This window comes from Canis aureus, chromosome 5, assembly GCF_053574225.1.
Source record: "Canis aureus isolate CA01 chromosome 5, VMU_Caureus_v.1.0, whole genome shotgun sequence".
Classification (NCBI taxonomy): Eukaryota; Metazoa; Chordata; class Mammalia; order Carnivora; family Canidae; genus Canis; species Canis aureus.
The window spans coordinates 80,765,459-80,788,632 of record NC_135615.1 but is presented as its reverse complement, the minus strand read 5'-3'; the positions used below and the strand labels follow the sequence as shown (position 1 = coordinate 80,788,632).

At 55.2% G+C, this 23,174-nt stretch overlaps 2 long non-coding RNA genes across 12 annotated transcripts; one reads left to right on the top strand and one right to left on the bottom strand.

Moving 5' to 3' along the window:
• Window positions 1–802: 802 nt before the first annotated feature.
• Window positions 803–22,597, bottom strand: LOC144314834 (uncharacterized). 11 transcript variants are annotated; one of them, XR_013380692.1, is made up of 12 exons: window positions 22,511–22,597; window positions 14,246–14,337; window positions 13,476–13,509; window positions 6,100–6,356; window positions 5,446–5,503; window positions 5,154–5,235; window positions 3,893–5,048; window positions 3,685–3,811; window positions 2,855–2,971; window positions 2,310–2,385; window positions 2,094–2,203; window positions 803–1,977 (listed from the first exon to the last, which is right to left on the bottom strand). It is a non-coding gene; the product is annotated as an uncharacterized LOC144314834 (long non-coding RNA). The 11 variants fall into 11 exon arrangements; XR_013380688.1 differs by having other exon boundaries at window positions 2,859–2,971; XR_013380687.1 differs by having other exon boundaries at window positions 2,310–2,971.
• LOC144314836 (uncharacterized) lies at window positions 2,923–7,290 on the top strand. The gene is made up of 2 exons (XR_013380695.1): window positions 2,923–3,099; window positions 6,603–7,290. It is a non-coding gene; the product is annotated as an uncharacterized LOC144314836 (long non-coding RNA).
• Window positions 22,598–23,174: the final 577 nt, after the last annotated feature.

The following is a 23,174-nucleotide window of genomic DNA, read 5'->3' as shown; positions in this document are numbered from 1 at the left end:
GCATGACTTTTTTAAGAGAAAACGCAAGACTTAAAAAATTGGGGGCCTTTTCTGATTGCCTGACAGCAACACACTGTTTTATAGACAAGTGAACTAAAGCCCAGACTACAGAGAAGACTCGTCCCCAGGGCTCTCTCCCAAGGCAGGAAGCTGGTCCCTGAGACCCCAACACCTCATGATCCGGTGATCCCCTGACCCAAGGAGTGGCGGGAAGCCTGAAGGTAGATAGCAGGTGCCACCAGCCAGCAGGTGCGCGTGGCCTGTTGGTTGACTCCAGAGCACACCTGGGACAGGCCCAGAGAGGCAAAAACACCACGTGCTGTTTGCTCAGCCAGATGTCACCCAGAACCAGAGGCTAGGAACCCATGATTGTAAGGTGGGTGCAGGGCCCCTCCCAGAGGAGAAGAGTCAGGCCCTGAGCCCAGCGCCCCCACCCCGCCTTACACCGGGGTGAAGAGGTGCAGCCCAGCCCTGAGAAGCCGTGGACGAGACAGACCCAAGTTTGGATAAACAGCCAGGACAGAGGGCAAATGGGTGGACTTCAAACAGGGAGCTAGACGTTACGATAGATACTCTTTCAGAGACCCATCCGAGCTCCAGCAGAGAGAGGGAATAGATTCTATATCCTTACAAATACATCTGTTTATATATCACGCACATCAGTATTTTTCAAGATACACAGAAGCTATGTTTCAGGTAGGTGGATGAACACAGTGGTAGCCTGGAGCCAGCTCGCACTAGCTAGAAGGAGCCAATTATACACATTTCTCCCTAATTCTGTGTTCACCGACATGATGGTTGCTTGAAATCAGCGTCGGGGGGAGTATTTACGCCATGTAAATACACACTGGATATCGGATCTCTTTTTTTTTTCAGAGAACCTATTTGCCAGCACACTTGTAATGCATCGTATACAACACGGTGGCTAGCTGGTTATAACCTCAGATAGATCTTATATACATACCGATTATATGTATATATGCACATGTACAAGGCATGTACATATACACACATAACCATATGGGAGGGACATTACATGCGCAAGGGGGATGGATTATGCTAATTTAACAGATAAACACAAATATCTATTTATAGACGTGTATAATTTATATTTGGTTAAGCCTTATGAAATTGCTGCTACTCAGCTGTTTTTGGTCTACCAAGAAAAGGCAATTTCATATGGTTGATCCGATAGATAAGTGATAAAAGTGTGTGTGTGTGTGTGTGTGTGTGTGTTTGATCATTAGAAAGCACCCAGATTAAACGTCACAGAGAAGACAGAGAGACCCGTCTCCAGGAACAACCAACTCCCTCATAAGCTGTGTGACCCCAGGCAAACGGCTTGCCCTCTCGGAGCCTCTATTCCTTGCTGGAAATGTGAGGGCACTGAGACATGCCCCCAGGGCTGCTGAAGGGAACGCTAAAGGGGACAGCCCCGAGTCAAAGCACAGGGGAGGCCTCCAAGGAGCCCCTCCGACCTGTGCCAGCACCCCCCCAGCATGTCCCCACTTCCAACCTGGCGCATCTCTGTGGCCGCCCTGGGTCTCCGGGGGACTTCACCCGCAGGAGAAGACCCCTGCATGGGGGAAGCATCACCTTTCCTGATCCTCATGATCCTGATCCTTCCCCGTGCCTCCCAACTTAAAGAGTGATATGGCACCAGCTGACAGATGTCCCCGCCCCGGCGCCGGGCTGAGTCTGGCTGTGGAATGAGCACCCTCAGCCATCAATCAAAGGCCCAGTGCCCAGCCCTCATCCCGAGAGGATCCATCATCGGTTCCCTCCTCCCCCACGTGCTCCAGCCAACTCCCCCAGGGGAAGGGTGAAGGGTGCCTTTCCACGCAGCAGACGACGCCTTTGTCCCTGGAAGAAGCAAACTCCACCTCTCGAAGCCACCACTGTCCTTGGGCAGGTCCACTCCTCCTCCGGGCCTCGGTTCGTCTTCTGTACATTTAGCCTCTGGGTGTTAAAAATCAACTGAAAAAGAAAAAGAAAAGCTGCCAGCCAAAGAAAGCCGCCTCTGGGTGGATCCGGCGCTGGGCGGCGAGCTCGCAGCTCTGTCCCTTACCGAAAGCACCTGTCGGGTTTCCTACCTTCGTGGCTGCTGTCAAGGGACAAACACGGATTCAGACTGAAGGCCTGTGACTTCCTAGCTGTGCGACTTTAGACGAGCTCCCGAGCCACTCTTAATCGGTTTCCTGGTCTGTAAAGCGAGGGGAATAACGCCTGCCCCACAGGGAGCTCAGGAGAATTTTTAAATGGAAAATTTGCCACGTGCCAGGCTCTGCATCATGATCTTTCTATCTTACCTTACTCTTTTCTACGACAGTGCCATGAAGTAGGTACCATTATTCTGCCCACTTTACAGAGGAGGAGACTGAGGCCCTAGGAGATGAAGGGGTTTGCCTAAGGCACACAGCTGGCAAGTAGGCAAGTCAGGATTTGAACCCAGGGACTCTGGATTCAGCGGCTCCAGGCTCATCTGCCCGTGCCACACTGGCAGCAGGAAGTAGAGCCCTGACACAGGCCAGATGCTCCATCCGCATCCACTATCAGGGTAATTGTCAAGTTTTTTTTTATATTTTATTTATTTATTCATGAGAGACATAGAGAGAGAGAGGCAGAGACACAGAGGGAGAAGCAGGCTCCATGCAGGGAGCCCGATGTGGGACTTGATCCCAAGACCCGGGGTCACGACCTGAGCCGGAGGCAGACGCTCAACCGCTGAGCCACCCGGGTGTCCCAATCATTGTTAAGTTTTAATCCTTTCCTTCCTTGGCTAAAGGACCTTCGGAACCAGGACATTTCCTCCGGGGCTATGCCTTGGGGCTTTGGATCAAAACTGTGAACTCACCCACCTCTGCTGAAGCGCATCAAAGCCTTGATCAGAGACAGTCTTGCTGTCCTTCTGACCGGCTTGCCTGGAGCCAAGTATAGCTTCACGGCCCATCTGTGCTGGGGACGTTTCAGGCTGTGCGGAGACACAGGGAGGGAAGCAGGTGTGGCAGGGCGACAGGTAATCCCAGGCAAGCCGTCCAAGAGAATGGGGATCAGATCTGGGCTCTCCACTAGGCCAGCTGTGTGACCCTGGACGGACAGGTGAGCTGACCTCTCTGGGCTTCTGCTTCATCCCCAGTAAAATGGGGACACCGATCCCCACCTTGGACGGTTGCAGTGCACAAAAGTGCCCAGCACCTACTGGACGCTCAGTAGACAGCGGCTGTCATAATTTATTACTTAATTTAGGCCATGTAGGCTCTGTTTCTGAGACAGTTGCAGTCAGCCTGTTTCTTTTTCTTTTAATATTTTATTTATTTATTCATGAGACAGAGAGAGAGAGGCAGAGACACAGGCAGAGGGAGAAGCAGGCTCCATGCAGGGAGCCCGACATGGGACTCGATCCCGAGTCTCCAGGATCGGGCCCTGGGCCGAAGGCGGCGCTAAACCGAGTCAGCCTGCTTCAAACCCAGAGCTGTTGGCCAAAATCTGACTGGCTGGCTTCAATATACCCAGGAGTTTGAATTCAAAGGCTTCGGGGAGGGTTGGTTGAGTTTCACTGCTCGTTATTTGCAAAGTGCCCAGAGGCCCAAACCCAGCCCTAGAGCCTGGGCCTTCCAGGGACCGACGAGTCCCTGGATGGAAGGGTCCAGGCCGTGTGCCGGAGGGCCGGCTGTGCTCGCTTACCTGCAGAGCAGCCAGGTAGGGCATGGAAATTTGGTCTTTCCTTTTCAAAACAAGGGTCTGCAGCTGTAGTCAAAAACCACGCCTGGCTTAGCCACGGAGGCAGCTAGAGTGGCAGGAGACACTCAGCCTGCAATGCAGCAAGCACAGGTTGGGCCTGACTGCCCAGGGCTCAACCCCAAGCTGTCCCCATAAAGGAGCCATCAGCTACCTGAGCTGCTGAATGTTCCGGTTGGGCTGATTGGGTGTGGGATGTCGCTGGACTCTGCGATCGGTATCGGAGCGGTCCTCAGTGGCTACTAGGCAGGGCATCCTGGAAAAGAGCCAGAGAAGGGCCAGTTCTCTGCTCCAAGCAGCCCCAACCCCACCTGGATGAGCCCCAACTTCTGGCCATCTGCTGAAAGCAAGGATGGAACAACGTAATTTGGAGAGGAGACCAAGAGGAGAGGGGGGAGGCCGGTGTGCTTGAGGCTTTACCCGTGCGGCTGGCAGACAGACGAAGCTCTGGAGCTTTTCTTTCCACCTCCGCTGTGTGACCTGGGGAATTCTATCTGCCCTCTCTGGGCCTTGTCCGCCCACTCAGAGAAACTGAGAGAGTCGGCTCGACTACGAGCGGCGTAAGATGACAACTGGGTTTTTCCCCTGCCGTCCCCGCAGCACCCGGCTCAGCGGCTGGCGAGGTAGGCCCCCTCTAAATAATTACTGAATGAAGATGCTCGCCCTCCTCCACCCCTTCTCCATGCAATTTTCCCAAAGGCAAGCTTTTGATTAGAGAATCGTTCTATGTCGGTACAGTCTGTTCCTGATGCAAGAAACAGTCAGTATGTATCTGATTTTAAAAAGCATTGATCCAGCCTGTTTGGATCCTAATGAGGCAGAGACAGGGCGAGGAGGCGTCATTTCTACATCTCTCTCTGAAACCGCTCTCCTGCCGTGGTGGAGCTGACAGCTACAGCAGCCCGCTCCTCCACCTCGGGGCCCAAAGCCAGGACTGCAAACACCTGCAGGATGGGGCCGGGACGGGGGTCGGGGGGCGGGTAGGTGACAGGAGCGAGTGGGGCCAGGGGAGTCGGGGTGACCCGCACAGCGCCCTCCCCACCCACAGGGCAGTGCCCATCAGGCCTCGTGCAGCCAGCTCTTACATTTTTTTACAGATGAAAATCTAGACTTTCTTTTTTTATGTGAAATCACCTGATTTGTACGTGCTGACAACTCATTCAACAATTAAAAAGAAAAAAAAGAAAAGAATATTGGGTGAGGTGGACGTTTCTGCAGGCTGGATTGGGCCAGGCCCCGAGGCTCATGGGTCTTGGACAGGAACCGGTTCCAGGGGAGACACTCAGCCCTTCGCCCTAGGGGACGTCAGTCTGACGGTAGAGACACAGCTCTGTGTTTGGAAATCCCGCCCCCCCCCCCCACCACCACCACCACGAGCTGGTGGGAGACGCTAAAGGAACAAGCATTCCACATACTTCCAGAGCGGATGGATTTCATGTCGACTAAGTCACTTTCAGGCAGGAGAGGCAGGATGCAGGTTGATAGGGGAGGTGGTCCCTGGATGGGGGCGGGGGGAGGGTCTGGCCACTGCAGAAGCCCAGAGAGAGGGCAGAGCAAGGTGCTGGGTGGGAGGCCAGAAAACCTGGCAGCTGAACTGGGCGGAGAGCCAGCCTTGGGGACCCTGAGCCAGAAGGGCTCCTGGGGGTGACTTGGTCCCATGGCTCCAATACCCAGATGGGGAAATAGAGGTTTAAGGGAGAAACCTACCCAAGGCCATGCGGTGAGCTGGTGACACAGGACAGGAATGAAGTCGCAGGAGACCAGGCTGGGAACAGGAAGGGGGCCACAGAACACACCTAAGGGTTGGCTATTGAGCAGGTTACGTGGACGAGGAGCCTCTGGCTGATGACCTCACCCCCGCTCCCTCCCTGGTCTGTGAGCCGGAGCCAGGTAGACGGCACCGTCTCCAGCCACGGCTGCCCTTTGAATTAACCTTTAGACGGTGCGGATTAGTAGTTCCATCCATCTCCCACCCAACAGGCTCCAGAAGTCTGGCCGGGTGTGCGGTGGGGGAGTGAGTGTGGTCCAGACGGGCCCGGAGGCTCACTGAGACCCGGAGAGGCTGCCGGCCAGAGCTCAGGGCCCCGGGAGGGGTGAGGGGGGCAGGGAGAGGGAACCTGCGCTGAGCGCCAGGTGCCTGGGGCCACAGGTTTCATGGGCATCACGTCCTGGACTTTTATCGGCAAGCCTGGGAGGTGGGGACTTGCCCCAGGCCAGTCCCAGAAGCAGCGACCAGAAGCCACAGCTCCGGGATCTGCGCTTTCAGAAACGGAAGCTCCCTGCCTGGAGCCCTTCCATGAGCCCTGCCCGTCACCCCTGCCTCATGACCCCTTGTTTCTGCCCCCACACTGGTCCCCTCACCTTTTCCTCACTCGGGGCCTTTGCACTTGCTGTTGCCTCCTTCTGGAACACCCTCCCGCCGTCTTCCACACAGCTGGAGACACTCATGGATCTGCAACAGTCGGGGCGAGGAGAGAAAGAACCAGAGAAGACCGTGGGTGCCGGATGGGCCTCCTGTGCCAGCCGAGCTGCCTGGGCAAGAGGAGCCGGCCGAGAACCTTCTCCCTCTGTGTTAATGAAGTCCGATCCTGCATCACATCCTTTAAAAACATTTCCAACTGAAGTGTAAAATGCACACGGGTGTGGAACTTAGGTGGGCGGCTGGATAAAGTTCTCACTTAGCTACGGCCACTAAGTAAGGCCCACTTGCATCCAGGCACGGGTCGTTCCCGGCACCCAGATGGTTCCCACGCGTCCCTTTCCAGTCAATACTACGTTTTCAAAGAGGTAACACTACTGTGACTTCAAATCCTTTTGCCAAAAAAAAAAAAAAAAATCCTTTTGCCTTTTCTCGACTTTCATAGAAATAGGACGTGGCCTGTGGCGGATGGCATTTTCCAGAGACGGGTACAAAACTGCCTCCGGTTCCTCATGCTCTTCTTGCCAGGTGATGTTGACACTCCTCCCGTGGAGCAGTGGGGCCTGTGTCCCCTCCCCTGGAATCTCAGTGGCCTTTCTGCCAGCCTCAGTGAATAGGGTGCAGCGTAAGTGACGCTCAGTGAGTTCTGAGCACATCACCACAATGCCATGCACCCACCGTGCTTTCTTGGGACACCTGCTCTTGGATCCCAGCGAGGTGGAAGCCCAAGCAGCCCGAGGAGAGGCTCCGGTGAGAGGAATCGAGAGCCCGCCAGCCATGTGAGTGATCTGGAAAGCAGACTCTCCACCCCCAGCTGAGCCACCTGCTGATGCCCTGCTGAGCAGAGACAAGCCACCCCGGGCCCTCTGCATGTCCTGCCTAAATAGCATCTCATGAACAAAATAAGTGATTGTTTTTGTTTTATGCCACTCAGTGTGAAGTGTTACCGTCATACAGTAACGGATAACTAAAGCATCGTCCACAAAAAGATTTTAAGCAGAACGATGGTGTTGAAGTGAAAGACTGTATGATGAAAGACTGAATGTAAACTGGCTTAAGGGGATAAAAACAGAAAAAAAAAAAAGGCTATATTGGTTCCCATAACTAATCAGCTCAAAGAGGGTCTTGGGTTCGTTCTCCTGGGGTGGTGGGTGGGGAGGCAGCTGCTCTAACAAAGTATCACAGCCTGGGGGGCTTAAGCTACAGGAATGTACCGTCTGACAGTTTGGGGGGCTAGAAGTCTAAGATCAGGATGCTGGCAGGGCTGGCTCCTTCCAAGGCCTTGAGGGAGAAAATCTGGTCCAGGCCTCTCTCCTTGTGGGTTATAGATGGACTCCTACCTGTGTCTTCACGGGGCTTCGTCTCTGTGGCCCCATCTCCCAGTGTTCATTTTCTTTTTTAAAATATTTTATTTATTTATTCATGAGAACACAGAGAGAGGGGCAGAGACACGGGCAGAGGGAGACGCAGGCTCCTTGCAGGGAGCCCGACGTGGGACCCCGGGATCACAACCTGAGCTGAAGACAGATGCTCAACCGCTGAGCTACCCAGGCGCCCCTTCCAGTGTCTCTTTCTTTAAAAAAGACTTTTTTTTTTTTAAATTTTTAAGTCATCTTTACACCCAACGTGGGGCTCGACCTCACAACCCTGAGATCAAGAGTCACACAATCTACCAGGTAAGACAGTCAGTGCCCCCTCAACGTCCCTGTTTTATAAGGATCCCAGTCGCATTGGATTGATTAAGGATCCACGCTACTCTGGTGTGACCTCAACTAATTCCATCCGCAACAACATTGCCTCTGAATAAGGTCACATTCTGAAGGTCTGGGGCTTAGGACTTCAACATGTGAAGGGAGTTGCAGGGGTGAGTGGGAGGGGACACATTACAACCCAAGACGGGGCTAGTTTGGTCCCGGTCTCTTCACTTCTCAGCTTTGCTTTGCCGTGTGTCTGAGTCATCCCCTGGCCCCATGTGGTGGCACGATCGGTGTTCCAGGCCTTGGGCTCCAGGTGTCAAGGGCCAGCAGAAAAAGGACTGGCCAGCCCAGTGCCCTCCCAGCTCCTCTGGGCCACCGAGCCACGCTGAGGCCCATACCTGCAGCCGAGGAAGGCCGTGATGTCAACGGTCAGCCTGACCCCGCAGACCCCCGGAGCACAGCGAGGGGGTGGGCATCACGAGCACAGTCACCAGGAGAAGAAAGCCACAAGAGTGGCCCCCACCACAGACAGAAGGCCACTGTGAACACATGGCTCTGGCCCAGGAGCAGGAAAAAGCAGGAGAGCGAGAAAGGCTCCGCGCGGACGACCCCACCGCGCGCCTGCGGGATCGGGCCTGCCATCCTGCCTCCCGCGCCCCATTCCCATTCAGGGAGCAGCCTGCTCAAAACCCAGCCCTGAAATTATGAGAAAAAATAATATTTAAAGGCCCTTATTAAAGATACTCAGAAGGCCCTGCGAATGTCAAACAGCTGTGAGCAAACCCTAATTTGATGATCTACGTGTTAATGAATCCCAGACATGCAGATTAAATTCTCTTTAAGTCGCACGTGGTTTTAAAATGCATTTCTCTCCGGCGTGTCTGGTTCGAAACAAGGTTAGCCAAACACCTGTAAGGCAGGTCCGCCGATCTGGGGACGGATGCAGCAGGAGCTGAACGCTGTCCTGGCTCAGGCCTCGGGGAGCCTGCGAGGCGGGTGAAGGCAAAGATCCACGGAGGGCCGCGTTAGCGACAGCCTGGGCCCGCCGGAGCCGGGGCGCCGACAGGGCAGCTCGCCGTGCACGGTTCTCTCGCTTCGGCACGTATTTACTGAGCCCCGACAGCGTGCCGGGCCCTGCCCAGGGCGGTGGGGTGCAATGGTGAAGGGGAAGCCACAGACCCCACCTTCCGAAAACGTCCAGGCGAAGGGGACGGAGGGTAAAGCAGGGAGAGGTGGCTAATCGAGGTGACTTCATCCTACGACAGCGACAGCGCCAGTAAGGGAGGACACACAGCAGGGTGACGGGAGGAGCAGGAGGGGATCGGAAAGACGGGGACAGGCGGTTGTCCAAGGAAAGGAGTGAGACGCGGAAAGGTCAGGCGACGGCAGGTGCAGAGGGCCGGGTGTCGGGACCAGCCGGATCCACTGAGGAATCAAAGCAGGTGGACAGCAAGCAGGGAGGCGGCCGTGGCCGATGCGCACAGCGGGGCGCCCCACGGCTGGGAAGTGGCCTCTGAACACACGGCACCTTGCACACTCGGCGCCAGGAGACCAAGGTGAGAGTCAGCAAGAGAGATCTATTAAAACTAACACACGCAATAAATAAAATCTTAAAAAAAAAAAAAAAAAAAGGGCAGCCCGGGTGGCGCAGCGGTTTAGCGCCGCCTGCAGCCCAGGGCGTGATCCTGGAGACCCTGGATCGAGTCCCACGTCGGGCTCCCTGCATGGAGCCTGCTTCTCCCTCTGCCTGCGTCTCTGTCTCTCTCTCTCTCTCTCTGTGTGTCTCTATGAATAAATAAATAAAATATTAAAAAAAAAAAAACTAACACATGCATCCTGGGAGGGGCTGCTCAGCTGCTCAACCCAGGGCTGGTCATTTAGGTGAGTCCCCCTCCAGGAAAAGTCTTCAAGCTGCACGCCTCAGATCCATGCACCTTCCTGTAGGTACATTATTCCTCTTATAATAAAATGTTTACCGAAATTAAAAACCTACGTGGGCGGGAAGCAGTCATGCAATTTTTTTGCAAAAAAAAAAAAAAAAAGAAAGAACCACATGTACCAACCAACACATAAAACTTGATCCATCACAGCGGTTGTGCGGGAGGGATGAGGATGAGGACGTTCCTAACAAATCTTCCGGAAGCGGCCAGACACGGTTGCGAGGGACTTGGGTGTATTAAGTCCCTGACTTCGTGTTCCCGGACAGCCCTGTAATCTTGGTAAGGCCAGTGAGGCTGGCCCGTCATCCCTACTGAGCTGACGCGTCCCCGAGCCTCTGAAGAGCGAACGAATGCGTGAGCGTGTGAGGGAGCGCCCGAGCACAAGCCCCAGTGCCTCTGGGCGGCTGTTGATGCGCAGGCGCGAAGCTTCCCAGGTACTGGATGCTTCTAGAAAGCATCCTCCCAGGTAGGACCCCCTCCTGGACGCCACCCCCACACACTTCTGGTCAAGGTGGGAGCCGGTCCCCATCACTTTCACGACCTGCGTGTGGCCGGGGACAGGCGCCCCAAACAGCCGGCCACCGCCACATCCTGGTGACAGCATGACGGATTAGGAGCTCAGCGAAGCCAGCCGTGGGAATGACAGAGGAAGGGGATGATGACTCTCCCCATCTCCCATCTATTTTTATTTCTCTCTGAACCTTGAAAGACAACGGTTCTGGGCAAGTGGCTCGTGCTTGTGAGAGTGACTTGAAGTGTCCTGAGTTGCTTCTCGATGTCCCCGTCCCGAGGTCCAACCAGCAAGGTGGGCGGTGGGAGAGGTCCAAGTGGGGAGCAGCTCTCACAGGGGTGCAGGGTTGGGGTCGTGGAGGGAAGGCACCCCAGGCCGCCCACGTGAGGGCACCTCTGTCACTGGCTGGCCCTGAGACCCCAGCAGGCCAGGGGGACCTTGGTTTCCTTATCCATAAGATAGCTGGGGTCTCCCCGCGCCCCCATCACTGGGATTCGCGGAGAACTGGCGACAGATAACGCCTGGCCCACCACCCAATCTGGTACCCCGAGACGGAGTAGCTCTTGGGCATCCCCATGCCACCTCAGCACTGTCACGCCCCGGCCTCCTGCAGTCACCAGGGTCCCCGCTGCATCAAGGGCAGACTCTCCACATTCAGGAGAGGGCCGGGCCAGAGCGGAATCCCAGCACCTCTGATCTCCAGCTGCGTGATTTGGGACAAGTCATTTCTCCCCACCGCCCCACTGGGCCTCAGTTTCTCCATCTGTCCAATGGGGACAGGAGGGCCCCACCGTCGGGCATCTCTGGTGAGAGGCTGAGAGCACACCCTGCACCTGAGGCTGCCTTCCTGAGAGATCGGATGACTGGGTAACCCCCACCCCGGCCCAGCACATAAGTTCTGTGACAGCAGGGCCCAACCAAGGGTCACACCCGCACCTGCCTTGGGGGAGACACTGAATAGACATTCCCCGAATGAGAGAGTCCCTCGGCGGGGGACCTAGAGGTTCTTTCAACGGAAGCTCAGGGGAAGGGGCTCTGAACCCAGAATCGGGCATGCAGGCCCCGTGCCGGTGTCGCTCGGTGCCAGGCCAGCCCTCAGGCCCAGCAGTCTGGACTTTGTGTGCAAATGGCAAGGCCAGGATCACAGCGTCCCGGCCTCTGGGGGAGCCTCTGGGGGAGCCTGGGACACGGCCTTTGGAAGCTCTGCTGCACACTGGTTCCCCCGGGAGGCGGCTGGGGGTGGCAGGGGGTCCCCCGGGGGAGTCAGGGGCAGGGCCCTGCCCCCCAAGTCGGCTCCTAGGGGCTGAGGCCCTTGGGGTGGCGCCCCCCATCCTGCCGGCTCAGGCCCCACCCCTCCCGTTCTGCAGAGAACCCCAAGGCCACAGTGGAGCTGTGACGGGAGCAGAGCCAGCATGAGGGCCCCGATCCAGCGAAGAGTGTCCGAGTTCTCACGCCGGCACCAGGCTTCACCTGCATCATCCCATTCGGTCCTGACACAACCTGAAGCGAGAGAGGTCCGGGCGCCCATTTTACAGGTGACAAAACAGGTTAAATAACTTGCCTGAGGCAAGAACTAGCAAGTGACCAAGTGATCGGGACAGATGCGTCCGCCGTCAAGCCTGGCCACCTCACCCCAGCACGCGCTGCCCACTCACCCCCGCCTCCCCTGCCCTCCTCGTCTGCTCATGTCCACCTGGTCTCTTGTTCCCCACGACCTCACACCCCTCAGCGATTTGTCTAGCTCTCCGGGCCTCAGTCCACCTTGCTGGGAATGGGACAGCAATGGACCTGTCCGAGAGGGTTGCTGGGGGAGAGGGACTTAAGACGGGGAGCAACGTGCAGCCCCACCTGGCACCTACGTGAGTGCTGGTCCCCGTGATCAGCCCCCCTTGAGGCCCGAGCCGTGCCCTGGGGGTACAGAGAGAACCTGGACTGTACCCCCGGACGCTCCCTCACCCAACAGAACCACGAGGCCGTGTAGCGAGGGTCACGACGGACAGAAGTACGAGGCCCTAAACCTACAGGGAGGGCCAGAACAGGTTCCCAGACTATCAGGCTGTGTCAACTCTCCCTGCCCACTCCCCACCTCCTTTTTCCTTCCTTAAAAAGAATCTTTCCTGGAACACCTGGGTGGCTCAGTGGTGGAGCATCTACCTTCAGCTCAGAACATGATCCCGGGGTCCTGGGATCGAGTCCTGCATTGGGCTCCCTGCATGAAGCCTGCTTCTCCCTCTGCTTGTGTCTCTGCCTCTCTCTCCGTGTCTCATGAATAAATAAATAAAATCATTTAAAAAGAAAGAAAAGAAAGAAAAGAAAAGAAAGAAAGAAAGAAAGAAAGAAAGAAAGAAAGAAAAAAGAAAGAAAGAAACAAAGAAAGAAAGAATCTTTTCTGAAATCTGAAGCCCTAATGGGACGTGGGCCTGACATCATTTGGCTCGATCCTCCCCGGTAGAGACCTCCTTTGGGAGAGAGCGGCCTGCCCTCCCTGCAGAAGGCCTGGGGTCTCCTCAGAGAGTGCGAGGGGTCTCTGGGCCAAGGGAAGGGGAGACGAGAGAGCCCTCTGCTTGCATCGGGGCCTCCGACCTGCCACGGGGCCACGAGGCTTTCCCAGGCCTGGCTGGCCGTGGAGGGCCTCTGCTCTGCAGGGCCACGGCTCCCAGGGGCCCGAGGGAGCTTGTTGGGAGGTTCCAAGCGGCCCTCGCAGGGAGGGTCACCTCCCTGCCTTCTCTCAGCAGCCTCCGAGACTAATACAGGTCAGAAGCTAATCAACCTACCACCTCCTGGCACAAATGGGGAAACTGAGGCCTGGGGAGGGGCGTCTCACCCAAGGTCACACAGAGGCACTAGCACCCCCTTGACCTGCCCTTGCAGACACTGAGGACACCCCATAGAAGGGGAGAGCAGCACCCAGCAAGCAGCTCTGCAAGCGTGGCTGGGGGTGCGCGTCCTGCACACCCAGGGTCAGCCGCGGGACGGGTGCCCGGTGCCCCAGCCCCAGCTGCGCCCAGGCCTTTGGCTCTGCTGCCCCCTGGTGCTCACACTGGCTTGCGTCTCCCGCTCAGATTCCCCGCCTGGTGATGGCTGGTCCAGGGCCAAGGGAAGAATATAGGGAAGTGGGGGGGCCTGGAGGGGCAAGAGCGTGACAGGGAAAGATAGAGCCGTGGCCTTACCTCTTATCGCTCCCACTCCAGAAAGAAAGAGATCCTGGTGGGGAGAAGGGAAGCCAGTCAGTGTGGGGGACAGGAGACCATAGGACTCCAGTCCTGGCTGGAGTGGATTGTTTGTGGGTTTTTTTATTTTTTAAAATATTTATTTATTTATTTATTTATTTATTTATTTATTTATTTGAGAGGGAGAAGCAGGTTCCTCGCAGAGCAGGGAGCCTGACATGGGGCTCGAGCCCAGGACCCCAAGATCATGACCTGAGCTGAAAGCAGATGCTTAACCGACTGAGCCACTCAGGTGCCCCCGCTTGGGGTGGATTATAAATGACAGCAAACCCTTGGCACCCCTGCTACCCAGGGGGTGTCTGTTTCCCTCCCCTCGACTAGGCATCCTGGACTCGACCAATAGACTGCAGCGCAAGTAACCCCGTGTGTGCCTCCAGGCTGGGTAGTAAGAGACGTGCAGCTTTGCCTTTACCCCCTAGGACACTCCTTGGATGGAGCCGCCACGTTACCTGGCAAAGAGGCCACGGGGAGGAAAACCAAGGCGTTCCAGCAGACAGCCCGGCTCGTCCTCAGCCAAAATCCAGCACCGATGGCCGCCGTGCGAGTGAGCGTCTTGACCACTCCCTCCCCAGCGTAGCTGCCACCCACTGAGCGCTGGCCACCCGGGGCGGGGCCGTGTGGAGCGGAACCACCTGACCGTGCCCAGCCAGCCCACAATCACGAGAGATAACAAATGATGATCGTTAATTTAAGCCACTACATTTCGTTACCTTGTTACGCAGAAATAGATGACCAGAACAGCTTCACCCTTAGCAGCGGTGTGACCTTGGGCTCGTCACTTGACCTCCCATAGCTTCAGTTTCTGCATGGAGTAACAATGCCCAGAATAGGGGTAGGATTAAATGGGATGGTGTGTGCAAAGCACTGAGTACCCAGAACCCACTGATAACTGACAGGGCCTGAGCATCTCCCCAGAGTCAGGCCAGGTGCGCAGCTCTCGGTACACATCATCTTATTAAACCCCGTGGCAGCCATCTGAGGTGCTCGATTTTAGAGATGGAGAAGGAGGCTTCCCAAATCCATACTCCCAGTTCAAAATAAGGAAACCAAGATGTGGAGAGAGAAGTAACTTATGCAACGTCCTCATTTGGTTAAAAAAAAAAAAAAAAAAAGAGCCAGGATTCGAATTCACATATCAAGCACAAAATGCAAGAGCCATCATCATCACCAGCATCATCTTCATCATCATCTCCCTCACCATCATCATTTCCATCAGTATCTCCATCATCTCCCTCACCATCACCATCATCCCCACCATCATCCTCTCCATCACCATCATCTCCATCACCATCTCCATCATCAATCACCATCACCGCCCACATCATCATCCTCCCCATCACCACAATCTCCATCATCTCCCTCACCATCACCATCACCTCCATCATCATCATCACCTCCATCGTCATCACCATCATCTCCAGCATCATCCCCATACTCCTCATCATCATAATCACCATCAGTATCTTCGCTATGATCTTCATCGTTATCATTGTCAGCATCACCATCACTATCATCATAATTACTACTGGCAGCAACATGGTGCTGTGTGTCCCCAGAAAACTGGCAGGACCTCTCACAGCCAGAAAAAAAAAATGTGCCTTGAAGTGAGTGGGTGCTCGGCGGAGGGGATGGATGCACAGGGCTGTCCTCGCTCTCTCTAGCTCCCTTCACAAGGGCCAGCACAGGTGTGTCAGGCTTCACCCAATGCGTACGTCACTTCTGAGCAAAGCTCCCTGAACAGCTGGGAACAGAAGTCAGGCTTTTTGTTCCTGGGCTTCCTTTCCCACATCTGAGCTGCCCAGAGCCCACGGGCCTCAGGATGGTGCCTTTGGCCCCTTGGCCCCACCTGTCTCCCTGGCAGGCCCTGGACAAAAATGAAGCCACATGTGACCAGCCCACATTGTCCAATTGTGGGTCCTTCACACGTATTTCAGGAACGCCCCAGAGGCCGTGTACTTTGCTGGTTCCCACACTTATACCAACAAGCAGGTAAGAACAACCTCAACAATCCGACAAGCCGAGTTGCCAGGGCAGCTCAGTCAGTGAAGCGTCTGCCTTCAGCTCAGGTCTCGGGGTCCTGGGATCGAGCCCCACGTCATGCTCCCTGCTCAACGGGGAGTCTGCTTCTCCCTCTCCCTGTTCCCCTCCCGCTGCTCATGTTCTCTCTCTCTCTCTCTCTCTCTCTCTCAAATAAATTAAAAAAATCTTTATTTTTTTGGTATTTTTTATTGGAGTTTAATTTGCCAACATATAGTATAACACCCAGTGCTCATCCCATCAAGTGCCCCCCTCAGTGCCCATCACCTGGCCACCCCATCCCCCACCCACCTCCCCTTCCATGAATAAATAAAATCTTTAAAAAAAAAGAAAGAAAGAAAGAAAGAAAGAAAGAAAGAAAGAAAGAAAGAAAGAAAGAAAGAAAGAAAGAAAGAAAGAAAGAAAGAAAGAAAGAAAGAAAGAAAGAAAGAAAGAAAGAAAAAAGAAAGAAAGAAAGAAAGAAAGAAAGAAAGAAAGAAAGAAAGAAAGAAAGAAAGAAAGAAAGAAAGAATCAGACATGCCTAGACCAAAGCAGACCCCTCTGATTCCCAGGCATGTGAGTATAGGCAAGTCACCCAGCCTTTCTGCGCCCCATATAGCAGATAGATCCCCAAGTGTGCGCAGCCCCTTCCAAGGCACCTCCTCTTCACCCCTGGGCCCCGGCATTCCAGGCTGGGTCTGGAGTGGACTGAACAGTGGGGCTGGCCTCAGGACTCCGCGCACTCAGGGGGCCTGCCCTCCAGCTCCACGGCTGATAGGCTGGGTACCATGCCCTCCGCCGCAGACGAACCTCCCCAACTCTCCGGACCTTGCTTCCCCTCCGTTCCCAGTTCTGAGCTGCTTCCAGGCAGCAGAGAAGGGACGGCCCGTCATTCAGGGATCACCGGGAAATGGACCTGTCCTCTGATCCCTGGGAAGTGGCTTCTGACCGTCACCACACCTCAGCCTGATGGCCACCTCCATAGGCACCTGTCATCGTGAGCACACACGACTTCAGAGAATCGGGCTCCACGCTTCACTCAAAATTATTTCATCTCCCAAGATTCAAAATGACAACTGCTACCACTGTGTCTCAGGCACAGCGCGAGGGACGTCCCGGGTGTGCATTGAGCACGTGCTTCTTGAGTGCCTACTACGTGCCGGGCAGTTTGCTGAGCACTTGGGAGAGAACAATGGCAAAAACGAAGATCCCAGGCCTTGTGGAGCTGATTTTCAAAGAAGAAAATGAAAGTCATAGTTAACAATATAACAAATAATAATCAAGTAAGAATGGTAATAGATAAGTACATTATATAGTAGGTGGTAAGTGCTATGGAAAAAAGGAAAACCAAATGGCGAAAAAGGACAGATATTGTTGGAAGAATCTCCAATATTTTTTTAGGATTTTATTTATTAGAGAGAAAGCACGAGCAGGGGAGGGACAGAGGGAGAGGGAGAAGCAGGCTCCCTGCTGAGCAGGGCTCGATCCCAGGTCCCCAAGACTGTGACCTGAGCCAAAGGCAGACGCTCAACGGACTGAGCCACCCAGGCATCCCTTTTTTTCTTGGGTTGTTTTTTTTTTTTTTTGAGAATTTCCATTTTTAATAAAGTGGTTAAGGTGGGCCTTATTGAAAGGTGACATTTAGCGAAGACTTAGCAGAGGTGGGAGGATGAGCAAAGCAGCTATATGGAGAAGGTGTGACCCGTGCAAAGGTCCTGAGGCAGGAAGGAGTTGCCATGTTCCAGAAGAGGAAAAAAAAAAAAAGAAAGCCAGAGTGTTTGGAACAGGGAGGAAGCCGCAGGACACAGGACCTCGTAAGGATTTTGGCTACATGGTGGGACCACTGCAGGGTATTGTGCGGAGCCAGACCAGGATGTGACTCACATTTTTAAAAAGCTCCTTCTGGCTGCTGTGTGGGGAGTAGACCCGTAGGGGAGAAGCAGAGACACCAGCAATGCAGGCGGCCGGCCGAGGACGGTGGGAGAGACCCGGGCGGTCCCCATGGAGGCGGGGAGAGGTGGCCAGACCCTGCGGATGTTTGGAAAGCGGGTTGGACACGGCTGTATACCAGCGTCACTGCACCTCTGAGAGGTGGGCCCGATTGTTTCCGCGTGAGAGTGGCTTCACTGAGGCCGCAGGCGGAGCATCCACACTCACTCGGGGCCGGGATGGCCCAGGGTAGCCACGTGGCGAGGGCGCTGCTGGTGGCCAGACGCCCGGGCGCTGAGCACGGGGCCTCGGGCAGAGGGTAGTTAAGGGGGCCGACACCTGGCTGCCCAGCACCCCATAAAGCGAGCTGGAGCATGAATTGATGGCCCATTAATGGCCCAGAGCTCAGAGCAGCCATGTCCTCAGCAGTTTATAAACTCATAAAAACGCCGTGGTCACGGCCACACATCCCTGCCTCCTTTAGCTGAGGATGAATGGGCCTTCCTGGGGGAAGAGGCAACAGGCTGCGGGGGGCGGGGGGGCCTGAGCCTCCTCCCTCTCGGTCACCCACCCCCGCCCCACCCAGGGGTCAGCCCATGGCCGCACCCACACTCCCCACCCCTGCCTCAGGGCCCCCCCACCCCAAGGAAGCCCCTTGGGGGAAGAACCAGGGAACCAGGGAGGGAAATCCACACCGGGGGGCACCCACCAGGTGCCCGGGGCCACCCGGGAGCATCACAGTGCCCCCTAAGGTTGCCAGCACAGCCTCCGTGTGACACTGATGCTGATGGAGGATGCACTCAAGGTCAGAGCAGTGACCTCTCTGGGTGTCCCTCCCTCGGCCCACGGAGCTGCAGCTGGTCCCCAGCCCCACTGCACGGATAGAGAAGGAGCACTGCAGGGCACAACTCGGGGATGCAGCCATAGGCCACCAGATGTTACCCGGCCCTGGCACGACCCTGCACACTCAGGTTTGTTTTGTAAGATTTATTTATTTATTTATCCATGAGAGACACAGAGAGAGGCAGAGGGAGAATCGGGGAGCCTGATGCGGGACTCGATCTCATGACCCCGGGATCATGACCTGAGCAGAAGGCAGATGCTCCACCACTGAGCCACCCAGGCGTACCCGTGGCACACTCGTTATAGGGACGGCCCAAGGTCGGGACCAAAATCCAGCCGGTGCCCCACTGCGCGCTTTGCCTTCAGCAACACCCCCCACCCATCCATCGGGCCAGTGCTCCCCGGGCACCCAGACATCCCTGAGCACTTTCTCTCCATCAGACATGGGCCAAGCCCCTGGGCCTGGCGATTTTATGGGAGGTCCACTGTATTCTTTTCCCCCCCACGACTTACAGGTGAGGAAAGCGAGGCCCAGGAAGGTTAAGGGACTGGCCCAGGGTCACACAGCCGGTAAGTGGCAGAGCCAGACTTCACCCTCCCGCGTTTCCAACTGCAGACCACAGCCTTACACCCCGGCTTCCCCTCCCACCAGGTCTGGGCTGCTCATCCCTCCCGGGCTCCCTCCCACTCCCAAGCACGGAACTCCCCATCCAGGACCGGGCGGAGAGACAATAAAGGGATGGATGCAATGCGGGAGGACAGGTGGCTGGGCCGGTCCCACCCCCAGCAGCCCCCGGGTCTGGTAAGGTTGTGCTCCCGCCCCAGGTGACCCCGGTGGGGGGCAGGCAGTGGGGCCCCCTTCCCTGGAGTGGCTTCCCGAGGGGCACAGGCCTCTGGGGCTTGAGAAGACAAGATTCAGCCCATACCTGTGACAGGTGGGGTCTTGGCGCCACCTCGTGTTCTCTGGCAGCCCTGTAGCTGGCCACACAACCAGAGAGGATGTGCACCGCCAGGGCATTGGGTCTCTTTCCTTCTCATCCCTGTCCCCTGTGGTTTGGTTCTACGGACCCCTCATTTCCAATGACAGAAACAAGTTTATAGATGTCAGGTTATTTCCCCACAATCACATGGTGCGGCCAAGCCAGGACTGGCACCTGGCCCCGGAGGCTATGTGCTCTTCCTGTGGCAGGCTACCCCCCAACACACACTGTCCCCCAACCCTTACTGCTGTGGAGCTCCGATCGGGAGACCGGGGAGCCGTGCTTGACTTGCTGAGCACATGGGGGCAGGGCAATGCCGCTCTCTGAGCCTCAGTCTTTCCATCTGTAAAATAAAAAGTGTGCGCAGTATGGGCGCCTGGGTGGCTCAGCGGTTGAGCATCTGCCTCCAGCTTAGGTCATGATCCCGGAGGATTGAGTCCGGTGTCGGGCTCCCCGCATGGAGCCTGCTTCTCCCTCTGCCTGTGTCTCTGCCTCTCTCTGTGTGTCTCTCATGAATAAATAAATATTTTTTTAAAAAAAAGAAAAGAGGCAGGGGCCCAGGATGCTGCCCACCCCCCATGCGGCCAGGTCCATGGGGACCTGAGTAGGGGCCCCAGGTTTTGGGAGTTTTGGGGTTTTGGAAAAGCCCATCGCTGCTTCCCTGGCCACCTGTGCAGACCTGCCTCTCAGAGACGTATTGACCCATTCAGAGGCTCTGGGGAGAACATTTGCTCTTTCTGAAAGGTCTCGTTCTTCTGGCCTCCAGTCAATACAGGGTTTGTTCCTGGCATCGGAAAGCATTCCATTGCCATCTCCATGGCCTCCTGTCAAAGCTGCCTTCACTCCCAGGCTCGGGCGAGGCCCCTTTGGGAGTCCTGAGGCAGCTGCGCTGAGCTTCTCTGGCCAAGGGCAGAGCCAGGACATGAGTACGGTCCCGGCTGGGGTCTCCTCAGGGGCCCCAGGGCATTGGTGCAGCACAAGCTCTAAGAAATGCCATCAGGAGCTGAGTATGCAAACCCTGTGGCCAACACTGGGAACTGGCCAGGGCCGAGGAGGCTGGCAGGGCCCTTTGCCTGTGAGAGGCCCCAGTCGGATGGGAAGGACCAAGCCTCTACCTTCACGGATCCCCAGTTAGATGCAAGAAACCAAGTTTCAGCATTTGCTAGCGGCAGCCTCGAAGGAGGCAGGACACCGACATGATAACTGCTTTAAACCAAAGCTACAAATAGACCAAGTCAAACAAATGCCCGAGAAGTGGGAGTCTGGGCCTCGTGAGCTCAGGTTGGGCAAGCGTTTAGGGTTCATCACGGCTGGCTCCGTGGGGGAGGTGAACATTACACTGTATGTGGAACAAGGGAAGCTGTGGATTGGCCCAAAGCACAAGGGGAGCATCTCGAGGAGGAATACCCTGACCCAAATTTTGCTCAATCTGGGACGCCTGGGTGGCACAGCGGTTGGGCGTCTGCCTTTGGCCCAGGGTGTGATCCTGGAGACCCGGGATCAAGTCCTCATCGGGCTCCCTGCACGGAGCCTGCTTCTCCCTCTGCCTGTGTCTCCACCTCTCTCTCTGTCTCTCATGAATAAATAAATAAAATCTTAAAAAAAAATTTTTTTTTTTGCTCAATCTGGGAATGAGCTGGCAATCGTGCAAAGGTGGGTAGCGGAGCCATTGAGGGCCAGTCTTAGACGGCCAGGGAGGAGCTGAGTGTTACTGAGCACTTACTACGTGGCGGCTCTCTTCGCTTCACGGGGTCCCCGCGGCAACCCTGTGAGCCAGGTGACCCATAGCATCAGCCCCACGTCGAGATGAAGAAGTGAACGCGCACAGAGAGGTCAAGTAAGTTGCCCAAGGTCACAGCTTATAAGGGGCAAAGGCCGGGAAGTTTGCAAGGAATGACCCAGCGTAGCCTGTCTGTGTTCCCAGCAGCACTAGACGCACGGAGCGGGGGCAGCAGCCAGTTCAATGTCGCAGAGATATATAGTGTCCGAGAGGCAGAGCCAGAACGTGAGGCCAGGTCGTAGCATCCGAGATGAGAGCGGCGGAAGGGACATGAGGAGCGCAGAGAGCAACCCTCTTCGGCCCGACTGACCCGCGGCGGGGGTGGGCGTGGGGTGGGCGGGCGAGGGCAACGTGGAAGGGTGGTGGCCGCGGGGACCGAAGTGGCCGCGCCGCTGGGGAAGTCTCAGTCCTGCAGGGGCCATCCGTCGGGGTGAAAAGCAGCATAGAATCAAATTCCCAACATGGGCCCAAGATGAAAGCAGACACGTCAGCGCCGAAGAAGATAATCCTCGGCAAACAAGCCCCTGGAAAGGGGCGCAACTCTTTGGTCATTAGAGAAACACCCATGGAAACCACGGAGAGTTGGCCCCGGACGCCTGTGTGAACGAGCACAATTAAAAAGCCTGAGCATGGGCAGCCCGGGTGGCTCAGCGGTTAAGCGGCTGCCTTTGGCCCAGGGCGTGATCCTGGAGTCCTAGGATCGAGTCCCACATCGGGCTTCCCGCGGGGAGCCTGCTTCTCCCTCTGCCTGTGTCTCTGCCTCTCTCTGTGTCTCTCATAAATAAATAAAATAAAATAAAATAAAATAAAATAAAATAAAATAAAATAAAATAAAATAAAATAAAATAAAATAAAAAAATAAAATAAAATAAAATAAAATAAAAAAATAAAATAAAATAAAATAAAATAAAATAAAATAAAATAAAAAAAGCATGAGCATACCCAGGGCTGGGGAGGCCTTCCTGGAGGAGGAGGGCCCGGCACCTTCCTGCACTGCTGGGAGCGCAGAAGGGAACAGCCACTTAGTAGACGCTCGCCTCTTTCCTTCTCTTTCTCTCTCCCTTTCTTTCTTTCTTTCTTTCTTTCTTTCTTTCTTTCTTTCTTTCTTCTTCTTGATTTTATTTATTCTATTTAAATTCAATCAATTAACATATAGTGTATTATTCCCTTCAGAGGTAGAGTCCAGTGATCATTCATCAGTTGCGTGTAATGCCCAGTGCTCACTCCATCCCGTGCCCGCCTTCACACCCAGGTCCCTTCACACCCAGGTCCCAGCCTCCCCTCCTGCCTGGCGGTTTCTCTAAAGTTAAATTTACACCTACCACATGACCCAGCTGCTCCGTTCCTGGGTATTTACCCAGGAGAAACGAAAGCCAATGTCCACACACACACACACACACACGCACACGCTTGGGCGCGCATGTACCTTGAGCTTTGTTTGACCAGCCCCAAACCAGGGACAACCCACATCCCCGTCTCCAGGTGAATGGAAGAGAGGCATGATGGGATGCGGCCCATCTCGTGGCAACAAGGGGTAATCAGCAACAAAAAGGAACAAACCATTGTTGCACACGAGAAGGTGGATGAATTTCCCAACAATTATGCCACGGAGGGCAGCTGGACAAAATGAGCACGTACCGTATCTGTCCCGTTTATGTGAAATGTAGGAAACTCAAGCTCATCTCCAGTGATGGGAACAGATCAGTGGTTGCCAGGAGATGGTTGGAGCACGAGGGGGACAAAGGGACACAAGGAAACTTTTAGGCATGATGAATATGATTTTGATGATGATCTCAACGACGTCCACATATATCAGAATTGACCAAATGATACACTTTAAATATGTGTAGTTTACTGTGTGTCGGTGATATCCCAAGAATGCTGTTTAAAAAAAAAAAATAGCCCAGAGCTACAGAGAGATGCCCCAGAACCAGAAAGTTCTGAGGTGGGGGGGGGAGGGTACTTAGAGATCCTCAGGGACTCACCAGGCCCCATGTAACCCCCCAACCTCCACCATGAAGCCTGGGACTTCAGAGCAGGGCTCACGGGTTAATCAGTGCAACCCCTTTGGGCAGAAATCCACCGCACCA